Source organism: Rhinolophus sinicus, linkage group LG16 (genome assembly GCF_036562045.2).
Source record: "Rhinolophus sinicus isolate RSC01 linkage group LG16, ASM3656204v1, whole genome shotgun sequence".
Lineage (NCBI taxonomy): Eukaryota > Metazoa > Chordata > Mammalia > Chiroptera > Rhinolophidae > Rhinolophus > Rhinolophus sinicus.
The window spans coordinates 9,753,586-9,775,048 of NC_133765.1; the positions used below are offsets into that span (position 1 = coordinate 9,753,586).

Here is a 21,463-nt window from a genome sequence, read left to right on the forward strand (position 1 = left end):
CAATGAACATTTTCCAGTGTTTTCTTTGTGCCTGTTGTGGGGTTTTATTTCATTTATTTCATAGTTTCTCCTTGTTAGTTCATAGTTCTGCCTGAGGGAGTAGAACTATTATTACTGTTATTCCCATTTTTATAGAGGAGGGAATTAAGGCTTGAGTAGTAAATTAACTTGCCCTTGGTCATGTAGTGAGCAGATAGTGGCTGAAGAGCCTAAAACAGGCCTCTGGTTTTGGAGCTCAGTTGTCTGTCATCCAAATTCATGCAGCAGGACTAGATGTGGGGGGAGAGGAAGTCTGATCCAGTGTAGGCTACTGGAAGGTCATGTTACGGCACCAGGTTTTGCATAAGGGCTTCCCATGGGCCTGTTACACAAGAGAATACTGTTTATGTGAGATGTGTGAGATTTCCAACATTTCTCATTGTCATCCCTGAACCTCTGCCCATCCTGTTAACCAAAGCAGGTTGGAGGCCCCCAGGGAGGAGTGAGATGTCCATTCTAGTCCCAGAACTACCCTACCACTGAGCTTGGCTGTGCTAACTTAAGCCTGCTTTTTGACCACTGTGAGCTCAACTCTGTATATAATGGGGATGGTGATAACTGAATTAATGTTACAGTGTTGTCATGGCATGACACAATCATAGATGGGAAAACTTCAGAAACTATACTGTTATACATCAAAATATACACCTTGAGTTATAATAGCTGGATTTCTTAGATAATTTTATTTTTGTTTTTTTTTTCAGAATTTTTTCTAATACCATATTTGGTTTTCAGTGTATTCATTGCATTTACAAGGACTGTTATTTTTTTAATTACTTATTTTTATTAGTTACAGTTGACATTCAATATTATTTTATATTAGTTTCAGGTGAACAAGGACTGGTTTTGATTTTGATTTTGTGTACCTTGGGAACAGCTGCATTTCATGTACTTTTGCAGTTCTATAGTTGGTGTGAGTTCAAGTTCCCTCAGAATATTCTGATTTGCTAGTTTATAGTACTAGATAATGTCATGTATAATTTACTTTCCTCTCCCTGTATGTGTTTTTTTTCTTTCTTTCCAGCTCATTAAAGCTGTTACAAACATTGATGTCTATATATACCTAATTTCTTAACTGTGGAAGCAGTTGTGTACATCATTCTTATCTATGAGAATTCATCCTAAGAGGGTTTTTGTTAAATAACAAATTCCCTCCTAAGGCAGGAGAAGACTGTACCATACATTCATTCAAGAAAGAGTTGTTGACGGCCTGAGGTGTCAGCCATGGTTCTAGGTGCTGAGGATGACGGTGCCCTCATGCAGTCATTTCGGGGATGGGACAGACAATACAGAAATATATACATCACTTAATTGATGATAAATTCTTTGCAGGGTATTAAAGCAGAGGAATGTGAGGGAGGGTGAACAGGAGAGGCCTACTGAGGAGGTGCACTGATTCTGAGATTTGAGCAAGGAGAAGGTTGTCAGCGCATCCAGGCAGAGCTACTGCAAAAGCCCTAAAGCCTGGAATGTGCTCCAAAGAAATGGAAACTAGGAAAGAGAAGGAGGGTGGGGAGGAGCCTGGCAGTGCAGCCACCAAAGGAGGCTGTGAAGAGGCTGCCAGAGATGGAAGGAAACCAGGGAAGTTTCCTACCAAGAGTTAGGAGATAAAGAGTGAAGAAGGGTATGGATGGTGCGGAGAGGTCAGTAACATGAGAACCTAGGAGTGAGCCTTGGATTTGACAGTAGACATTTTAAAAAGTGCAGTTTCAGGGGAGTGGTGGGGATGAAAGCCCAGTTGGAGTGGGCTGAGGAAGGTCTGTGAGGTGAGGAAGTAGAGACAGACTGTTACAACTCTTGAGAGTTTTTATTGTGTGTGAGAATGAGCAGCCGGTGTGGTAGGTGAGCATGAAAGTGAATTCAAGGGAAAGTTTTGTTTAATGTAAACATTTTATTGAATATGACAAGTTTAGAAAAGTACACACTTTGTTATTTTAATAAATTAATAATAAAATTTAAATAAGTATAGGAGATACTCTGCAGATTTACTGATGTGAATGCTCCAATAGGGAGGGAGAAAGTGGTGATGCAGAAGACTCGGGTGAAGCCCTTGAGGGTACCAGAAGGGCCGGCTCCAGAACCGCTAAGTGGAGAGGTTGGTCTTTGGTAGGACGGGACATTTCCTCCGTTACAATGTATATAGAAGGAATATTTAATCAATTTAATTTCAAAGTTAGGAGAATTAATTTTAATAACAACACAATGTTTTTGCTGGGAAGTCCTAAACTGGAATTCAGGGTCCACCAAGGAAGAGGCTCCTTAGGAAACACCTCAAAATCTCTGTTGTAACCCCTGAAAGATCAAACCCAGGAGCAGACCTAGTCTTCTAGGCTTAGGGAGACTGAAGCAGCCTGGAGTCAGCGTGGTGGGACTGCGTGACTGCCCTCCTGCTGTCTTCCAGAGGAAAGGTAGACCGTGGGGGAAGGTGGTGGGTGCCTCTGGGGGAGGTGCCACGAGGCTTTCAGGCCGCTGTGTTCTATTCTTTGATCTGCATGCATTTACTTTGTGAACATCGCTCAAGTTGGACACTAATGATTTGTATGCTTTTCTGTAGGCCTGCAATGCATTCTGTGGCTTTGAGGTTTGCACCTAAAATCTTGTGAGAGTAAAATCGCCGACTCCTGATAGATTTCTCTTTGAAATTGCCTTCACATTTTACCAGCCAACCAGCTATTCTTTGTAAAAAGAAAAAGGCAGACATCAAGGTTTATCATTCTTTAGAGCTCACACCGAGTGCTGGTTCCTTTTGAACTCTCAAGGATTTTAATGGAGAACGGTCACTCTAAGACCCCCAACAAGTCTCTTAGCTTAGGTTTTTCTTTGTGTGAATGGGGAGACTTCTTTTCAGTGACTTGATGGGGTTCTAATGCATTGCTAACAAACTATCAAATGGGATGGGAGGATCAATCTTTGTTTTTTTGGTACATGAAAAGTTCTTATCTGAACTAGGGGGAAAAAAGCCCACATTTCTTGGGTTGATATGAAGAAAGATTTGCTTGCATGCCTCTTTTGAGGCACAAGAAAGGAGTGCCAAATCCTGACTAGAAAAAAGAACCTTTTTTCACAGAAGAAAACCTTTAGTTGATAGTCTCTGAAGCCCTTTTTGTGCACAAGAAAAGTAGGAGGAATCATTGCCTGGTGTAAAGATTTCAGCATAGGAAGTGGAAGGACAAAGGGACACAAACAAAAGAAGCCCAAGGTTACCATCTCAGACCTGCCTGACACTTCATCCCTTGAATGCTTATGTCATCTTACGTTTTCTAATCTTTTTTTTTTTTTTTTTTTAATCTTAAGTCAATTATCCTCTGGTTACACAGTATCATCTTTGATGATGGCCAGAAACAAATTAGGAAAATTTCTTTAGGTTACATTCTACCTTAGATTGTACAGATAGCTCAGTCTCATATTAAAAATGCTGCTTACTCTGAAATTTATCTGCCATTGTCCAGTTTCTGAAGGTTTTTCTGGGGTTCTTTTTTCCAGTGGCATAAAATTTTATCTGGAGTTTTTCTGCAATCTTGAACATTTCATTGTTTGTTTCATGTCAATATTTATAACAAATGTTAAAAGTGAAGGGCAGCAGAAATACCTGGAAGAACCCATTATTATCACTTTCATTCTTAATCTTTGCCCTTAGACCTCTCTGTTTATGTGGAAATATTCTGAATCCATAATGGCCTAGTTAAAAACACTTTTTAAAAATTTGGAACCTAGTCAGAGGCTTATTGTTATTATTTTAAAAATTTGTTGGAAGCCTGGTTTCCTTGCTTATTTACTTTCCCAGAAACCTTTAGGTCCTTAGGCATATTTCCCCTAAAATTGTTTTTATTTTACTTCCTGAAGGATTTAAAAAATATTTTAGTCCTATTACTACTCCACCTTCACTTGTGGGTTTCCAGTAGCTCTTCAGCTGGGGTCATAAGATGACACACGGAGGGACCTCAGGCTGACCAGACCCACGACTGTGAGCAAGTGACCTCGTCTTTCTCCAGTGTCATTTCCTCCTTTGTAAAATGTACAACGATACTGCATCAGCCCTCTCCCAGGGTTGAGGTGAAGACCAAAAAAAAACAAAACAGTGTCTGTGAGAGCACTGGGATAACCTTGCCAGGTTCAAGTATTGTTGTTACTTTGAACTACTCATTTCCACTTTTACTCAATAATTTGTTGTGAATTTTTAAAATTGAGAAACTTATGTGATGGATTATTTGGACTTCCTTTTCTTAGCAAGAATGGGGAATTTGTGCTAAAATTTGTACAATTTTGTTATTTGTCCATTGCTACTTCCGCTGCCAGTTCCTATTCACCATTTAGCACTAAGTGCAGTATTTTTTTTTCTTTTGTTTTGAGTTATAAAACTATTTGTTCCAGAAATCAGTTGAATGTAAAATCTCTACTTGCCATTTCAAGTGAGTGAACATAATAGAAGCCCTTTATTCTCATTCTACTTGGTCTAATTTTGTAGCTCTCAAATTTAATATAACACTTCAGCCATGCGTTGGTTATCAGATGTTCAAAGAAGAGCACTTGTTTATTATTCTGTACTTTTAAATTTCCTGAATTGTGAGGCTATGTGGTAAAAATATGCATAAAATATGCATTAAACAATTTCATTGGTTCATTGTGGACATTACATTAATTAAACAGGTTGGTAAGTGTTAATTGCTTAGACCACTGTCTAGCATGTGGTAGGCATCCAATACCTGTTAGCTACCCACATATCCTGCCTCTGTGATTGGCCCAGTGCCCAAGGGGCACCATGCCAGAACCAGAGAACTATGGTTGATGGTAGGTTTTGCAGCTAGTGGGATTGTGAGTTTCCCAAACCTTGCATTAAAAATGTGGAGTGAAACCCAAGATGAATCAGGTCAGGAGTCAGACAGAGATCGAGGAAATAAACCCAGAACCAGCGCCTAGAGTTTGTGAGTTAGAAACTGCGAGGTAGGGAAAAAAGTAGCAGTTGAATAGGTCAACAGGGTAGTCTGTGGTGACCGACATTTAACAGGAAAGTGAAATGGACAAGGACCTTCCTTTGTACCTTCCTGTCTCTACCTCTTGCCCCCCAAAGTCTTAGAAGTAAATTATGTGGGTGAGGTATTTGTACCTAAGAAGTGGGAAGAATGAGACTGAGGAGTGACAGGACATTGGCAATAATAGCAATCACTACTATTTATTGTTCACTTCCTATGTGCCAGACACGTTAGTGGGTGGTTTATATGGTAGCTACCCTGCTTCAAGTAAAGAGCTGATTGGCTCTCAGGCATTCCAGGTGGGTGAATGTTAGAGATTAGCTCATTTGACCTGAGCTGAGAGTGATGTCAGGAAGACCACAGGTTCAATTTGGCGGGGCAGAAGGACCAGTGGAGGTCATGATTCATCGTGCATGTGAAGAGTAGGGGCTTCTGTGTGGCCATGGGATTTATTCATGATTATGATGGGAAAGGGACCAGTGAACTCCCACCTTCACCATGGAAGGATAGGCTGGCGATTACTACTGGGGTCATCTATAGCATGTTTAATTTTAATATTTTTTATTGTGGTAAAATATGCATAAAATAAAATTTACCACTTAGCCATTTTTACATGTATAATTCATTGGCCTTAAGTACATTCACAATGCTATACAACCATCACCACTATTCATTTTCAGAACTTTTTCATCATCCTAAACAGATACTCTGTACCCATTGAACAGTAACTCTCCCCAGCCCCTGGTAATCTCTTTTCTACTTCCTGTCAGTATGAATTTGACTACTCTAGGTACCTCATATAAATGGATTTATACAATATTTGTCTTTTTGTATCTGGCTTATTTCACTTAGCATAATATTTTCAAAGTTCATCCATACTGTACCATGTATCAGAATTGCCTTCCCTTTGAAGACAATATTTCATTGTATGTATATACCACATTGTGTTTATCCATACATCTGTTGATGGCTCTTAGGGCATTTTTAAGAGTTGTGTTCTGGGCACTTTATCCAGTGTCCCATTGGTTCTCAAAAGGTCACTGTACTTACCTAGGCAGAGAATGGTGGGAGCCTAACAGGTGTCCCCTCCTTCAAACATGACTGTAACTGCGGAGTTTATTTTATTCAGGACATCTTTCTCATGGGAATAATATTTCAGATTGTTCCATTTGTATTTTTTCTAACATATTTAATAGTTTTTTAAATTTTTCAATTACAGTTGACATACAATATTTTATTAGTTTCAGGTGTACAACATAGTGATAAGACATTTATATAACTTACAAAGTAATCATCCTGATAAATCGAGTACCCATCTGATACCATAGTTATTACAATATTATTGGCTATATTCCTTAGGCTATACTTTATATCCCCATGACTGTTTTGTAACTACCAATTTGTACCTTTTAATCCCTTCCCCCACCTTCACCTATCCCCCCAACTCCGTTACCATCTGACAACCATCAAAATGTTCTCTGTATCTATGTGTTTGTTTCTGTTTTGTTTGTTTATTTCATTTTATAGATTCCACATATAAGTCAAATCATAAGGTATTTGTCTTTCTCTGACTTATTTTACTCTGCATAATACCTTCTGGGTCCATCCATGTTGTTGCAGATGGCAAGATTTCATTCTTTTTTATGGGTGAATAATGTTCCATTGTATATGTATGTACCACTTTTTCTTCATTCATTCATCTATTGATGAACATTTAGGTTGCTTCCATATCTTGGCTATTGTAAATAATGCTGCAATGAGCATACAAGTGCATATGTTTTTTTCAAATTAATATTATGGGTTTCTTTGGATAAATACCTATAAATGGAATTACTGGGTCCTTCTTTGTCTCTTGTTATAGTTTTTGTTTTAAAGTCTATTTTGTCTGATATAAGTATTGCTAGTAGAACTTTTTTGCTGTTTCCATTTCCATGAAATATTTTTTTCCATCCCTTTACCTTCAGTTTGTATGTATCTTTCCATCTGAAGTGAGTGTCTTGTGGCAGCATTATGTAAGGGTCTTGTTTTCTTATCTGTTTAGCCATCCTATGACTTTTGGTTGGAGCATTTAATCCATTTACATTTAAAGTAATTGTTGATAGATACGTAGTTATTGTCATTTTATTATTCATATTTTTTATCTTTTTTCCCCCTGTCTTAAAGAAGTCTCTCTAACATTCCTCATAGTACTGGTTTGGTGGTGATGAACTCCTTTAGCTTTCTCTTGTCTAGGCAGCTCTTTATCTGTCATTCAATTCTAAATGACTGCTTGGTTGGGTAGAGTAATCTTGGTTATAGGTCCTAGCTTTTCATCACTTGGAATATTTCCTGCCACTCCCTTATTGCCTGCAAAGTTTCTGTTGAAAAATCAGCTGACTGTCTATGGGAGCTCCTGCTTTTCTCTTGCTGCTTTTAAGATTCTCTCTTTGTCTTTAATCTTTGGCATTTCAGTTATGATGTGTCTTGTGTGGGCCTCTTTGGGTTCATCTTGTTTGGGCTTTCTGGGCTTGTATAACTATTTCCTTCACCAGGTTAGGGAAGTTTTCCATCATTATTTCTCCAAATAGGTTTTCATTTCCTTTCTCTCTTCTTCTTCTTATGATGTGAGTGTTGGTGTGCTTGATGTTGTCCCAGAGGCCCCTTAAACTATCCTCATTTTTTTTGGATTTTTTTTTTTTCTGTTCTGATTGGGTGTTTTCTACTTACTACCTTATCTTCTAAATTGCTGATTTGATTCTCTGCTTCATCTAATCTACTGTTGATTCCCTCTAATGTATTCTTTATTTTAGTTGTTGTATTCTTTATTTCTGTTTTGTTTTCGATCTTCATTTTTATGTTTCCTATCTCTTTGTTGAAATTCTCCCTGAGATCACTGAGCATCCTTATAACTGAGGTTTGGAACTCTGTGTCTGGTAGATTACTTGTCTCCATTTTGTTTAGTTCTTTTTCTGGAGCTTTGTTCTGTTCTTTTATTTGGGACATGTTTCTTTGCTTCCCCATTTTGGCTGCCTTTGGGTGTGTCATTTGTGCAAGTGGTTGGGTGGTGCTTTGGTGTGGTCTGAAGCTGGCCATTGGTTCTGGGACCTCTTGGGAGGGGCTCTGGTGCAGGCCAAGGTCAGCTGCTGCCTGTGCCCTGCCCAGGGCCACTTGATATGAGCGACAAAGTGATCTGCAGATGGTTGACATTTATTCTGGGCTTGGAGGTGTCTGGGAGAGGCTAAGCTGTGAACTGAGGCTGGCTGCCACCAGTGTCGGGCTTGTGGCTGCTTATCAAGAGTTACAGGGCACACTGAGACAAGATGCTGCTTGTTTGGGATTTGTGAACCTTTGAGAGGTTTTAGGAATGTCCATAGCATGAGCCAAGTCAGGCCGCTTATATGGAGAAGCCACTGGAAATGGCTTGGGTGGGCCTGCAAGTTGAGTGGGGTAGGGTCTCAGGGAATCACCAGGGTGGGGCAAACAGTGTTAGCCAGGTTGATGGAGACTCAGATGTGGGGCCAGACTGTGTGTGTAGGCTGGGTGGGGTGTGGACTCGACAAAGAAATAGTGGTTTCTGCCAGTATTTCTGTCTGGCAGACGGCTGCAACTCCAGCCCTTGTCCTCAAACCAAACAATTCAGTTCCTCCCCTTATGTCCCTGGCACCTTTGAACTGTCCCAGCACTGGAGCTCAGAGCAAGTGAACCTGTCAGTGAGTAAGTCTGTTTATGGTCCCTTTAAGAGGAGCACCTGGGACTCCAGCAGCCCTCTGTCTCACTCAGCCATAGTCTTTGCTGGTTTTTACAGCCAGAAATTATTGGGACTTCTCTTCCTGACACTGGAACTCTGGGTTGGGGAACCTAGTATGGGGCTTGGACCCCTTGCTCCTCAGGGGGACCTCCACAGCCGAGATAGCCCTCCTGATTTTTAACTACTACACATGGGTGTGGTTCCAGCCCGCTCCCCATCTCCCCCTCTCCTTCCAGTCTCTAAGTGGTTTCTTCTGTACGTTCTTAGTTATAATACTTTTCTGTTCAGCTAGACTTCAGGAGATTCTTAGTGATGGTTGTTCTGTAGTTCAGTTAAAATTTTGAGGCGGTCACGGAAGAAGGCGAACACAGCATTTACTCCACCATCTTGACCGGAAGCCCTAGATTGTTCCACTTTCACTTCTGATTCTGACCCAGTTAGAATCAATTCCCAGTTAACTTACCCAGTTAGTACAATCTGATTCATTTTCTCTTATTCTCTCCCTTCTCCCTGTTACTTCTCTCCCTATTGTGCTTGTTTAGTTCCTGCTTTCTTAGACTCCCCCATCTCTATTCTTTTATGTCCTCTTGCCTCATTTCCTCGGAATCTTATTGTTCTCTTCTAGAATACTCTTGCTCTGTTTCTTCACTGTTTTCCTCTCTTCGTTTTCTTATTCCTTCCTCTCTTTCCCATAGTTTCTTCTTGCTCTACCATTTTTAATTTGTGACTCAGAATTGACCCAAATTATTATTTCTTTAATTTAACATATAACATGCTTACCGTAATCTAGACTCTGTTCTAAGTACTTTGCAAATATTAACTCATTTAATCCTCTTTACAGTTCTATGAAGTAGTCCCTATTCTTGTCTCTATATTACAGATGATGACATTGAGTCACAGATTGGTTAGATAATTTGTACAAGGGCCTCTCTTGGTCAGGGGTGGAGCCAGGATTGGAATCCAGGAATGTGGCTCCAACAAACAGGTCCTGACTTACTTCACTCTTTACTGAATGCAGGAATGCAGGTGCCCAGCTCAAGGGCAGAGGGGTGTTGTAGTTCAAGGTCAAATTATACATAAGAAATGCTTGTCCTACCAAGTTCTAAAATGTTTAGAAGTACTATATTCAGAAGTCTCATTTTATATTTTCATAAGAGTCTTTATCTACCTTTTTTCTTATACTAGTTAAACCTGTATTTTTTCAAGTACAATATTAAAAAATCATTTAATCTTAATTATAGAGCTGAAAAGTATTTTGATTAACTTATTTTATAAAAAGGTAACTGATTTGCCTTAATACATTTAGTTTTGTTTTCTAGCTATGTTTAATCATTGACATTGTAACAGATGGTTTCTTAAACTTTCATTTCATCTAAATTAATTTTATTTCAATTAAATTACTAGTAAATAAAGTTTTTATAGTATTCTGAGAATCAAAATATAATGTGTAGCATAACTTTAAAGGACATATACAGTCAAAGTGCCATCACTCAATCTACAATGAACAATTGGAACTTAATTCATGTTTAAGTTGCTCATCCTTCATGGGAAGGTACTTCTTACTTCATTGATTTCCTCAGATCAGTTATATAGGTCTTCATTCATTTGTACCAAGTAGTTTAACTTAATTCATCATTTTTTGATTCAGAGACTTGGAACATTCATATAGAATTGTTAATATGCTTACATTGCTTAATTTTTATCTTTCTTACCTCTGTAAGTTGCCTAATTTGAGTTTTCATATAACATTGGTTTTCTCCTTCATTACTCTGCATCAGACTTTTCTTTGATGTATAGTTTTTATTCTGAGGTTTTATAATCTCATAAGATTTAACTCTGAAATTCCTAAAGTGGATATTTTGTAATGTGCTAATTCATATCTAGAACTTTTGTCTTAGACAAAAAGAAAGAAATGTCCTAAAAAAGTAAAGGAAAGAAAAAATCTATTTTCTTAACAGGGAGAGCATTTTTATTTTAAAAAAAATTGAAAATCTTTGTCTCTTGCTGAGTGACCACCCTTCAAAGGTCTTACACAAGTTTTGTATTCAGCTCACCCTATATAATAAAGTCTTATTTATTTATTTATTTATTTAATTATTTTCCCCTCTTCTTCCACCTCTCCTCTCCCCCTCCTCTTCAAGCCAGTTTCTCAGGCTAGTTGTGTAGGACACAGCTCCCTTGCCCATATGGTATTATGATTGCGCTCCCCCCTGCTGAGGCAATCAGTCGTCAGTCGGCCACTTACAGCAGTTTGTGGCCGCTCACGGCAGCTCTCGCTGGCTGCCGGCCACTCATGGCGGGACACAGTAGCCCATGGCAGCACCCCACGCCTCCGGCTGCTCACAGAAGCCCAGCTCCAGGAGAGCTGTTGTTCACAATCTTAGCTGTAAAGGGTGCAGCTCCCTGGCCCATGTGGGAATCGAACCGGTGACCTTGGCCTTAGGAGCACAGTGCTCCAACCACCGGAACCTCTGGGCCCTATAAAGTCTTAATTCGCTCTTAAGTAGGGGTTACCATTTTTTTTTTTTTTTTTTTTTTTTTTTGTAATTTATTCTGCCTGCTTGCTTTTATTTTGTTAGACTATTGTGATGGCTAGCAATGCTGTGTTCCTTGATTTGGGCTACACAGTTCAAGACTGTTTCTATAACTAGGAAGTTAAGGATAGAAAGCTTCAAGAAATAAAAATAAGACTAAGCTAAACAGCTTTAGGCAAGGTAAGGAATCTCCGGTTCAAGACTCATCTAAATCTTATCCACAACTGATCCAGTGACAGCAGTGTGGTGTAGGGGTGAGAGCTCTGAAGTCTCAGGCCCTCATTTTTGTGCTGTTTTCCATTTGCTGTGTGACTTGAACTGATTCATTGCGTCTTTGTGGTTTTGAGTTTGTCATCTATAAAATAGACATTGCTCTGGTTGAGTGGTTCTCAAACTATCCTCTCCTAAAACACTAGTGTTCTAGAGCTGAACCAAGGTCTTCTTTCATTTAAATAAAAATAAAGGATAGAATTTTCTTATTTTTGAGGTTTTATCCCATGAGATTTCATTAACCCTTTGTTGCTATTGCTGCCAGGCATCTTTGCCAAATGAACAAGTAGCAAAAAATGTTAGTGGAAAGCTTGGGAATATCTAGTTTTGCTTAATTTGATAGTTTTAAGAAAAATTATAAAGTGATGTTGGATGTGATTTTTTTATATAGCTCATGTAATGGATCCACTTATGCTGGAATCATAACCCAGGTCAAGTGTTCTTAGTTGATGGGAAGAGAAATAGTGTCAAATAGTGGCTAACCATCTGGACTCCATGGCCAGATTGCCCAGGCTCGTATTGCCGCTCTGCCTCATATTAGCTCTGTTACCTTGGGCAAGTCACTTAATCTCTCACTTTCTCAATCCCTCACCTGTAAGTGGAGGTAATAATGTACCTACTTCGTAGGTTATTGTGAGGATTAAATGAATCAATACATGTAAAATACTCAGAACATGTCTGGCACATAATAAGTGCTATACAAATGCTAGCAGTTATTATTTTGTGATGTAAAAAATGTCTTAATAGGTTGGAGGGAGGATGAAGAAGGTAAAGGGGGTCAAATTTATGGTGATGGAAGGAGATTACTTTGGGTGGTGAGCACACAATGGAGTATACAGATGTTGTATTATAAAATTATACATCTGAAACTTATATAATGTTATTAACCAACATTACCTCAATAAATTTAATTTTAAAAACATATTAATATTTCATGGTGCTCAGAAAAGAACACTGACCTCATGGGTCCTGTGTTCTGAACATATTTGAGAACCATAGGCCTGATTTCTCTTGCAGTTCTTAAATTCCATTATTTTATGTCATAGAATTGGGTTCCCCCTGATCTTTCTTCCCCCCTTTTTATAGCTCATTGCTTTAATGAATATGTTTTTTACTCTATACATAGAGAGAAATTACTTTTTTCATTTACCAAGTGGAATCTAATCTTAAATATGATTTCTGAGGGGTTTCCTTTCTGTTTTGTGACATTGTAGGTGCTTTGTATTATGTACATTAATTACAATTGTTATCTATTATTAAATACCTGATATACTTCAGTTCTTTGTCTTTATGCGTGAAGAAACTGAAGCTCAGAGAAAGAAGAAACAAATTGTCAAAAACTGTAAGTGGCATATTCAAGATTTTAAGCCAGGCTGTCTGACTCCAGAGCCTGCTGTAACATAAGTATGGCAAATTCAAGTTCCTATTCCAGTGGCAGTAGTATTTATGGTAACTCATTTACAGCAAGCTCAAGCAGCACTCCTCTAAATGGAGACTAATTTCTATATAAGTATTCCTGAAAGATGCTCATTTTATACTTGGATCAGCAAAAGTCACCATATAGCTGTACATACTCATTCTAAGAAAGGTGAAAGAGTAAACAAACAAAATAAGCAATTGCTTGTACATCAGGCCAGAGAGCATCTGGGCCCAGGCACTCCCCATGTGCCGCAGAGGAACCTCCTGTAGGTGCACTTCTGCCCTGGCCCCGAGGGGAGGAAGCTAGCCAGTCTCCTAGTGCTTGGTGTCTGCTCTCCCCTCAGCCTTCTTGTGCTGCCTCTAGGATTCCCCTCTGCTGGCAGCACTGGGTTGGCTGCTGTCTTTCCGCAGTGCAGTGGTGATGGATACAGGCCTGGGCAGTGGGAGCTCAGGGAAATATTAGGGCAAGAACAACGGAAAAATTCCCTCCCTCCACAGCTCCCCCCTTTTGTGGTGACTGATCCCCCTCTGATCTCCCTCCTGAGCCCATCTGCAGCACCCTCTCCAGATTGCCACTCAACCTTCTCCAGTTGCTCACAATTTTTATGTTCATTTTGCAGGTCCATCAGTCTCCCTCTAACTTCGTTCTATGGCATGTCTAGTGTTGGATTTCAGGGAAGGAGCCAGCAATTTATGCTAGTTAGTTTGTAGGAGCCAGAAAAGTCTGGAATGTGGTGTAGTTCTTTCTATTTAAATAATGTATCCGTGGGCTACCAGCCGGGTGGAGCGCAAGGCTCATAATACCAGCATGGGTCAGGGAGCTGTGTCCTACACATCTAGATTGAAACAACGGCTTGAACTGGAGTCTGGGGGAAGGCGGAAAAAAAAATGTTTAACAATAAATAAAAAAATAAATAATGTATCTGGTATATAAGGTATCATACCAGTACAGAAATTTCTGTCGAATTCATCACCTTTCTGAGGTTTGTAATGTACTAATAATCCTATGGAATTTAATCACTATATATAACAACATTTTAAAGTGAACTTTTATTTATAGTTTGACCTGTGATCCCAGGTACATATCTACCTTTGAAGGTGGATTTGGGTCTCTTCTAACACCTCTATGTACAGGTGATAAAACAGGAGCTTTATTATTATTATTATTAGTTTCAGGTGTACAAAACAGCATAGTGATTAGACATTTACACATCTCACAAAGTGACAACCCCAGCAAGTCTACTACCCCTCTGACACCATACATAGCTATTCTAATACCACTTACTATATTACCTGTGCTGTACTTTGCATCCAGTGACTATATATTTTTTTTAATTAGTTGACATTCAGTATTATTTTATATTAATTTCAGGTATACAACACAGTGGTTAGGCATTTATATAATTTATGCAACGATCCCCGGGAGCTTCTTGACAGTAGGTTCTGAGTGGCTTTGGAGTAGGGGCTTCACGCGGCACAGAAGGCCTAGTGAGGGTGGGAACCAGGCTGGTAGATGATGAGGGTGTGTAGCTCTGGGGTAAGCAGCAGGATGGGAAGGGTTCCTACTAGAGGAGGGCAGGCAACTGTGGAGGCTAGGTCCCTAGGACACTCCATTTTCTGGTTCAGAGCCCAGCCTTATTAGTGACCTGGCTGAAAAAGTTGGCATTTGTCTTTCCTTCTTCCTTCCCCTCACTCTTTAGCACTGTCAATCTCACCATGCAGGTGACACCCTGGGGTGAGCTGGGAAGTACGCCATCCAACTCGCCTACTAGATTGGGAGTTCCACGGGAATAGGGTTTTTGCTCACCTTTTTATGTTTTATGTTCACAAAGCGTGAAAAAATTACTACCATTTCTTGAATTTGATCCCAAATGTTACCATGTTTTATTTAATCAAAGGTGTTGATGGTAAGATACACAATTGTTTTATATATCATTACAAAAGAAAAAAGCCTTGCTAATTAAACTCTGATACAAGTGCTTTTTGCCACTTAGAATTTTTATGATAGTATACCTATTGAAAGAGCTCTTTTGGATTTATTATTTAGACATAGATTTTTTTTTTATCATATGACTCTTGTACATACCTGGAAGGGAAAATGTAAGTGAAATAAATTGATTAAGGTATTCCTAAAATTTGTCACTTTCAGAGTCTGACTCTTCAGAATCACTTTTGACTCAGAGTCATGGATTTGTCTCTGTCCCCTCAAGAGTATTGGTGACTCAATGTTTCTTAAAAGGGGCACACTGCTGTCATCAGGAATTTCTTCCAAGCAGCTAGTACCCAGTCCGGGAGTTTTGATCCTGGTGTTTTCTTGCTTGGCCTGTGGCAGGCCAGTCTTCCCACATAGTTCGGTAATAACAGCACATAATGCAGCTCATCTACGTCACTGTCTTTATACCCAGGTCCCATAGGTTTGGTTGTTAAGGTCATTTTTCCAATGATGAATATTTGCTTCCCTAATCAAATCTATGCCCAGCTGCTGCTCCCACGCCTTTCAGTTTTAATGCCAAATTATAGTGTCATCTTTTTTAAGACATTTAAAATGGCAGTTAGACTCAGGGTGTCTAGTGCTGACAGCATACATGACTCAGTGAAGCGAGGACAGAACTAATGAAGGGCTGTGAGCAAGGTCACACAGGAGGAGGCAGTGGCAGCCACTTCCTGACTGATGGCGCCTGCAGGACACCACTGTTGTAAAATAGATCCCTAGTTCAGAAATGTTAAAATGTGAAAACGTGCATTCTAGACAGATCATTAATTCTTACAACTACAATGCTGGGCAGATAATTTAGATTTTCAAATGAGACTGAGATTCAGTTTGTGGCTTACTAATATCACACCCATGAAGTACACAGTAGATTTAGGAGCATAGAACTCAGATTTGTCTGATTCTAAAGCTCATACTTTCAACTATACAATACTATGCAAGAAAAAAAATAACTAGAATAGAAACTTTAAGAAGGCAAGTATTTTTTTTTTTTGACACACTGATGTTTCTTAAGGACCTAGAAAAGTACCTGACACATAGTAAATACTTAATAAGTATTCATTGAATAAAGTCGTAAGAGAGGATAGAAATGCAAGCATGTCCTTCTCTTCCTAGAAGTGAAGTCTTAACATTTTGGACAACGGGTAAAAGGAGGGAAGATGGGTGACCATTTTCTAAACAAGGTGCAGTTTGGTTCTCCGGTTCTTTCAGGGCTATAGAAGAGGCAAAAGTGTGAGGAGTGGAAGGAAGTCTATCGCCAGCTAACAGAGCCTGTCAGCACCTGCCTAGTGGACAGCGCTGCAATGGCTCCTCCTGGTCTCCTACAAATCAAGATCAACAGGGCTCTATAAATTGTGCAGTTAAAACAGGAAAACAAATATGACATACCTTACTATAAAGGAAGTTCATGTATAGGGCATTTATTATTTGATTAATTGTTAGGTTTTAAAAAATTATGAAATGTTTTGAAAATTCTGAAGCTCCTCTGTAAAATATGAAAGTTGATATATTTGAACATTACTATGTGCTAGATCTTGTACCTAGAATTTTTGCATGTATCATGTTAACCCTCACAATAACTACAGGAGGTAATTATTATCTCTGTTTTACATATAGTGATATTGAAAATTTAAATAATTTGGCCAAGGTTATGTAATTAGTGAGCAGTTGAGCCAGTCTGGAAGTCAGGATGTTCAATTCAGATTCTATGGATTGTCTACTTTACTGTTTCTCATGTAAGCTCAAGACTAGGATAGATTTGAGAAACCATTTTATACTCTCCTTTTGCAGATGATGCTAGATTTAAAGTGACTTATTTAGTAGTGGAGTCATGCTTAGAATTCAGTTTTCCTGAGCAGCTTATTAAACAATAAATTATTACAGAATGTCATTGGTGTTTAAAATAGTTTAGTAGATACAGACGCTTAATATATCTTATAACTATCTTGAAGAACAAGAGCTACTAACTGGGTATTCTGTATCTCTGTTGTGGATTCCAGGCATTTTTTGAATTAACGCGTTTTTTTTTCTATCTTGGGCTTCTTTATGTGCTAACAGTATTCTAAAGTTATTAGGGACTGCCATTGTGGGCAGTATTTCACATCCTTGTTGCTAAATTTTACTGACAAACTTTCCTATGTGCAGATGACTGTTCTGTTATTTTGCTCCACATCTGCTAAGTAGTTATTTCCCTTTTATCCTCCTGTATCCTTGCCTTACGTAGTTTACTGGTATTTTATGTCATGCAATGTCCACTTCCTTCCTTTGGGCACATTAGAACAAAGACAAGTCAGTCTGTCCCTTCCCATTTCTGCTTACTTGCTCCCATTTATCCTTCACGTTTCATCTTCTCTGAGAAATCATCCTTGAACACCCTGTCTGGGATTAGGTGTCCTCTTCTCTTTTCCCACTGCACAACGTGATTTCTTTAAACCACTCCATACAGATTATCGAGTACCTACCACATACCAGATCTAGAGTTACTCTCGTGGATAAACACATTCCTTGACATGAAAGAACTTAGAGAAGAGGAGGAAGGTAATTAGACACAAAAATGCAATATGATTGAAAACCTTTTTTTTAAAGCTAATATGTGTTTATTAAATAGCAGGCATTGTGCTAAGCATTTCATATGCATTATTTCATGTCATTCTCTCAATAACCTTATGATCCCCATTTTGCAGAAGAGGAAGAGGAATTTAGGGAACTTCTGTGTTTTGCCCAAGGTCAGTTAAGTCTCAGAATCACTACCCAAATCCAGGTCAGAGCCCAAGCTCTTAACCACCTCTTGTGCTAACTGCTGCCTCCCCACAGAGCACTTTTCCCCATACATCCCCAGAGTCCTCCTGTACTAGGCACAGGGAGATGAGTGCCAGTGTTGGAGTTCAGAAACGAATAACGATTTAACAGTTGCACAACAACTTTAACTGAGTATTTTCCCTGAGACTTCAAAAGAATTCAAGATACAAACATGTATAAAACAGTGTATGTCCAAAGTTATTTATCACTGCATTACTTATAGTAGCAAAAGATTAGAAATAACCTAAATATTTATCAACATGAGATTAAGTAAATTATGATATATTCATACAATGAAATGATGCAGCTGTAATAAAGAATGAGGAAACGGTGTATGGATATGGAACAATGTACAAGGTATGGTATTATGTGGAATACACAAGGTTTAAAAGAGATGCTACTTTGTATATAATCAATAGTATGTTGTTATTTGTGGTTGGAGAGGCAGAGTATAGCTGTTCGTTTTGTTTTTTTATTGGGGAACAGTGTGTTTCTCCAGGGCCCATCAGCTCCAAGTCGTTGTCCTTCAATCTAGTTGTGGAGGGTGCAGCTCAGCTCCAAGTCCAGTTGCCATTTTCAATCTTTAGTTGCAGGGGGCACAGCCCACCATCCCATGTGGGAATTGAACCAGCAACCTTGTTATTGAGAGCTCGCTCTCTAACCAGCTGAGCCATCCAGCCACCCCTCCTCTAACCAGCCGAGCCATCCAGCCACAGAAGCTCAGCGGCAGCTCATTGTCTTCAATCGAGTTGTGGAGGGTGCAGCTCACTGGCCCATGTGGGAATCGAACTGGCAACCCTGTTGTTCAGAGTTCGCGCTCTAACCAACTGAGCCATCTGGCTGCCAGAGAGTATGTATGTTTTTGCTTGGATGTACATAAAATATGTTTGGAAGAATAGACAAGAAACTGATCATATAGGTTGCTTCGGAAGAGTTGCTAAGGGGTTCCACATAGAGAGATTGTCTGCTCTATACCTTTTTGTATCTTTTGGATTTTGAGCCAATTGCATTTACTACCTCTTAAAAAAATATAAATAAAATGAAAATGAAAGCAATAATAAGCCACTTTCTAGGAATTAAAACAAATGCAGAAAGGCATTCTGAGCTGTGTGTGTTTCATTAATACATGAGATAAGCCTGCCTTGATCCTCTTTGCATCCCAATGTCTAGCAGAGTCTGCACTTCTGTGTTTGTGCAGTTCATGAACCAAGTTGAAAAAAAATCTCAAATTCCTGTATGGGAAGGACACAACATCTTTTTTGTGGTATTCCTGCTAAAAATACATCTCCTGAATCTAACCATGAAGCAACAGCAGACTAACTCAAACTGAGGGACATTCTAAAAAATAAATGGTCTGTGCATTTCAAAAATGTCAAGGTCGTGGAAGACTAAGAAAGACTAGGGACTTTCCAGAACAGAGGGGATTAAAGGGACATGATAACTCAGTGCACTTTATGTGATACCAGATTGGATCTAGGGCCCCCTAAAAGTTGTTTCTTTCTCTATAAAGTACATTAATTAGACAATTGACAAATTTTGAATAAGGTCTGTAAATGAGGTAATAGTTTCACTAGTAAGTTCCTAATTTTAATAGTAATACTGTGGTTATGTGATAAAATGTTCCATTTTTAGTAAATAGGCATTTAAGAATTTAATAGTAGAAGGTATTATATTTGTAACTTACTCTCAAATAGTTCAGGTGAAAAGAGAGAGGGGAAGAAAGAGAGAGAGAGAGAGAGAGAAAAGAGAATAATAAAGTAGACATGGTAAAATGTTAACATTTGGGAAATCTGAGTGAAGAAAAACAGGAATTCTTTGTACTATTTTTGCAGCTTTCCAGTCTGAAACCATTTCAAAATAAAATTTAAAAAATGCTTCCCATATGGAACATTTTATAATTTTGTAATACTGAGCCTTTTATGTCCTTTTGAACAAATTTGTGTTTTTCTTCACATAGATCTTTATATTATTGTCGACATTTACTCCTAGGTGTCTTAATAGTTTTGAACCTTTTAAAAAATATATAACAGCTTTGTTGAGGTATAATTTCACGTACTGTACAACTCACCCCGAATATCTTTTTATATCTGCTTAAATAGTGCTGTTATGTAAGGAAGGTATTATTTTTTAAAAAATCAACTTTATTAGGCTAAAATTTGCATATGCTAAAATTCACATATTTTAATTGAATAATGGATTGATGACTTTTGACACATTATTCCCCATGTAGCCACCACCTCACTCCAGAGACAGGATATAGAACATTTCCATTTCTCCAGAAAGTTATCTGATGCCCTTTTGTTTATATGTTCACCTGTTGGTGGACATGGTTGTTTCCAGTACTCTCCGATGAAGAGAAGAGTCGGGTGTGTACAGGATGAGTGTATGTGTGTGGTGGGAGGGCTTTGGGGTGCGGGTGAGGATGGTAGTGTAGAGGTGAAGCATGCAATCTCCTCCATAGTTCCCATGCAGTTAGGACATGGCAGTTCCTATATCCAGAGTTAGGCCCAGACACTGGGTGTTCCAGTACCTATTCTTTCTTTGGACCTTAGTCTGGTTCAGAGGTTGGAGCATGTGTAGTCTTAGAATGTGTTTCTCAGCTTATTTCCATTGTGGGGGCTAAAATTAATACTTTTCCTTCCACCTTCTAAATTCTTCTAGCTGAGCTAGTAAACAAATTAATAGAGACAAATTAACAGGAGGAGAAAATCAAAATTTTAATACATGCACATGGGGAATTCACATAAGAATGAAAATTCCAACGATAGTATATATGGATATATATAATATTTTGGACAAATGGGGAATGGAGGGGGAGGGGGGTCTTAGATTTCAGAAGTGACAATAGGCGATTTACAGGTAGTTGAGGAAGAGGGGACACACAAGGCAGGTAAATTCTGGCTAGGCAACTCAGAAACAATGGGAAACAGGGTATCTAGCTAACAGGTCCCTGCCTGAAGCCTTCCTAGTTACCATACTCAATTCAAACTAGGCTGCTAGGGTGAGCATCCCAAGATTGCCTTCCTGGAATAGGCCTTTCCATCTGAATCTCTTAGGCAGGAAAGGCAGGGTCAAAGATTCTTTTTGAGTCTTTTGTTTCTTAATAACCAGCTTAATTAAAATTAATATCCCAAAAGGCACAACTTTGGTCCCCTTCACCATTAATAATGGGGAAAATTCTGGCTTCATCTTGGCCAGTGGTCTTTATTACCCTTAGTTTAACGGTGTTCTGAGCAGTGGCACCTTTCCTATCTACGTATGCTACTTATATGGGATGTCGGGAGGAGGTGTACCAGGCATGGCTGCCCAGCTGCCCTATTATACAGCAAATCTCACAGGACTTTTAAAATGCCAGCATTTTACCATCATCGAAAGGGAAGATTGATTTCCTTAAAAATGTCTATTTTGGAAAAGAATAAGATTTCAAGATGTAGATATAGTGCATGTTGATGTTTGATAAGGCTTTTGATTTGTTTGCTAATCCCTCCTGTACTGACCAAATGGGAAACAAAGTTTATATTTATATTCACCAAATTGTGGCCCAGAAAATTCAGCCTCCCCCATTGCCATGTTTTCCTCGTTTTGTGACTTTTGTTATTCTACTGTTTATTCGAGGTGGTATAGGAGGTCAGTGCTTAAGCAAGTATGCAAGGGAGGGGGTGGCTGGGGCTGTGCAGCAGTCAGACTTGGGTGTGAAGCCGTCACCTACCTGCAT

At 39.0% G+C, this 21,463-nt stretch overlaps 1 protein-coding gene across 3 annotated transcripts in view; it reads left to right on the top strand.

Moving 5' to 3' along the window:
* The window catches only part of PRDM10 (PR/SET domain 10), an 88,633-nt gene that overhangs the window by 12,730 nt on the left and 54,440 nt on the right, over positions 1 to 21,463 (top strand). The window lies entirely within an intron of this gene.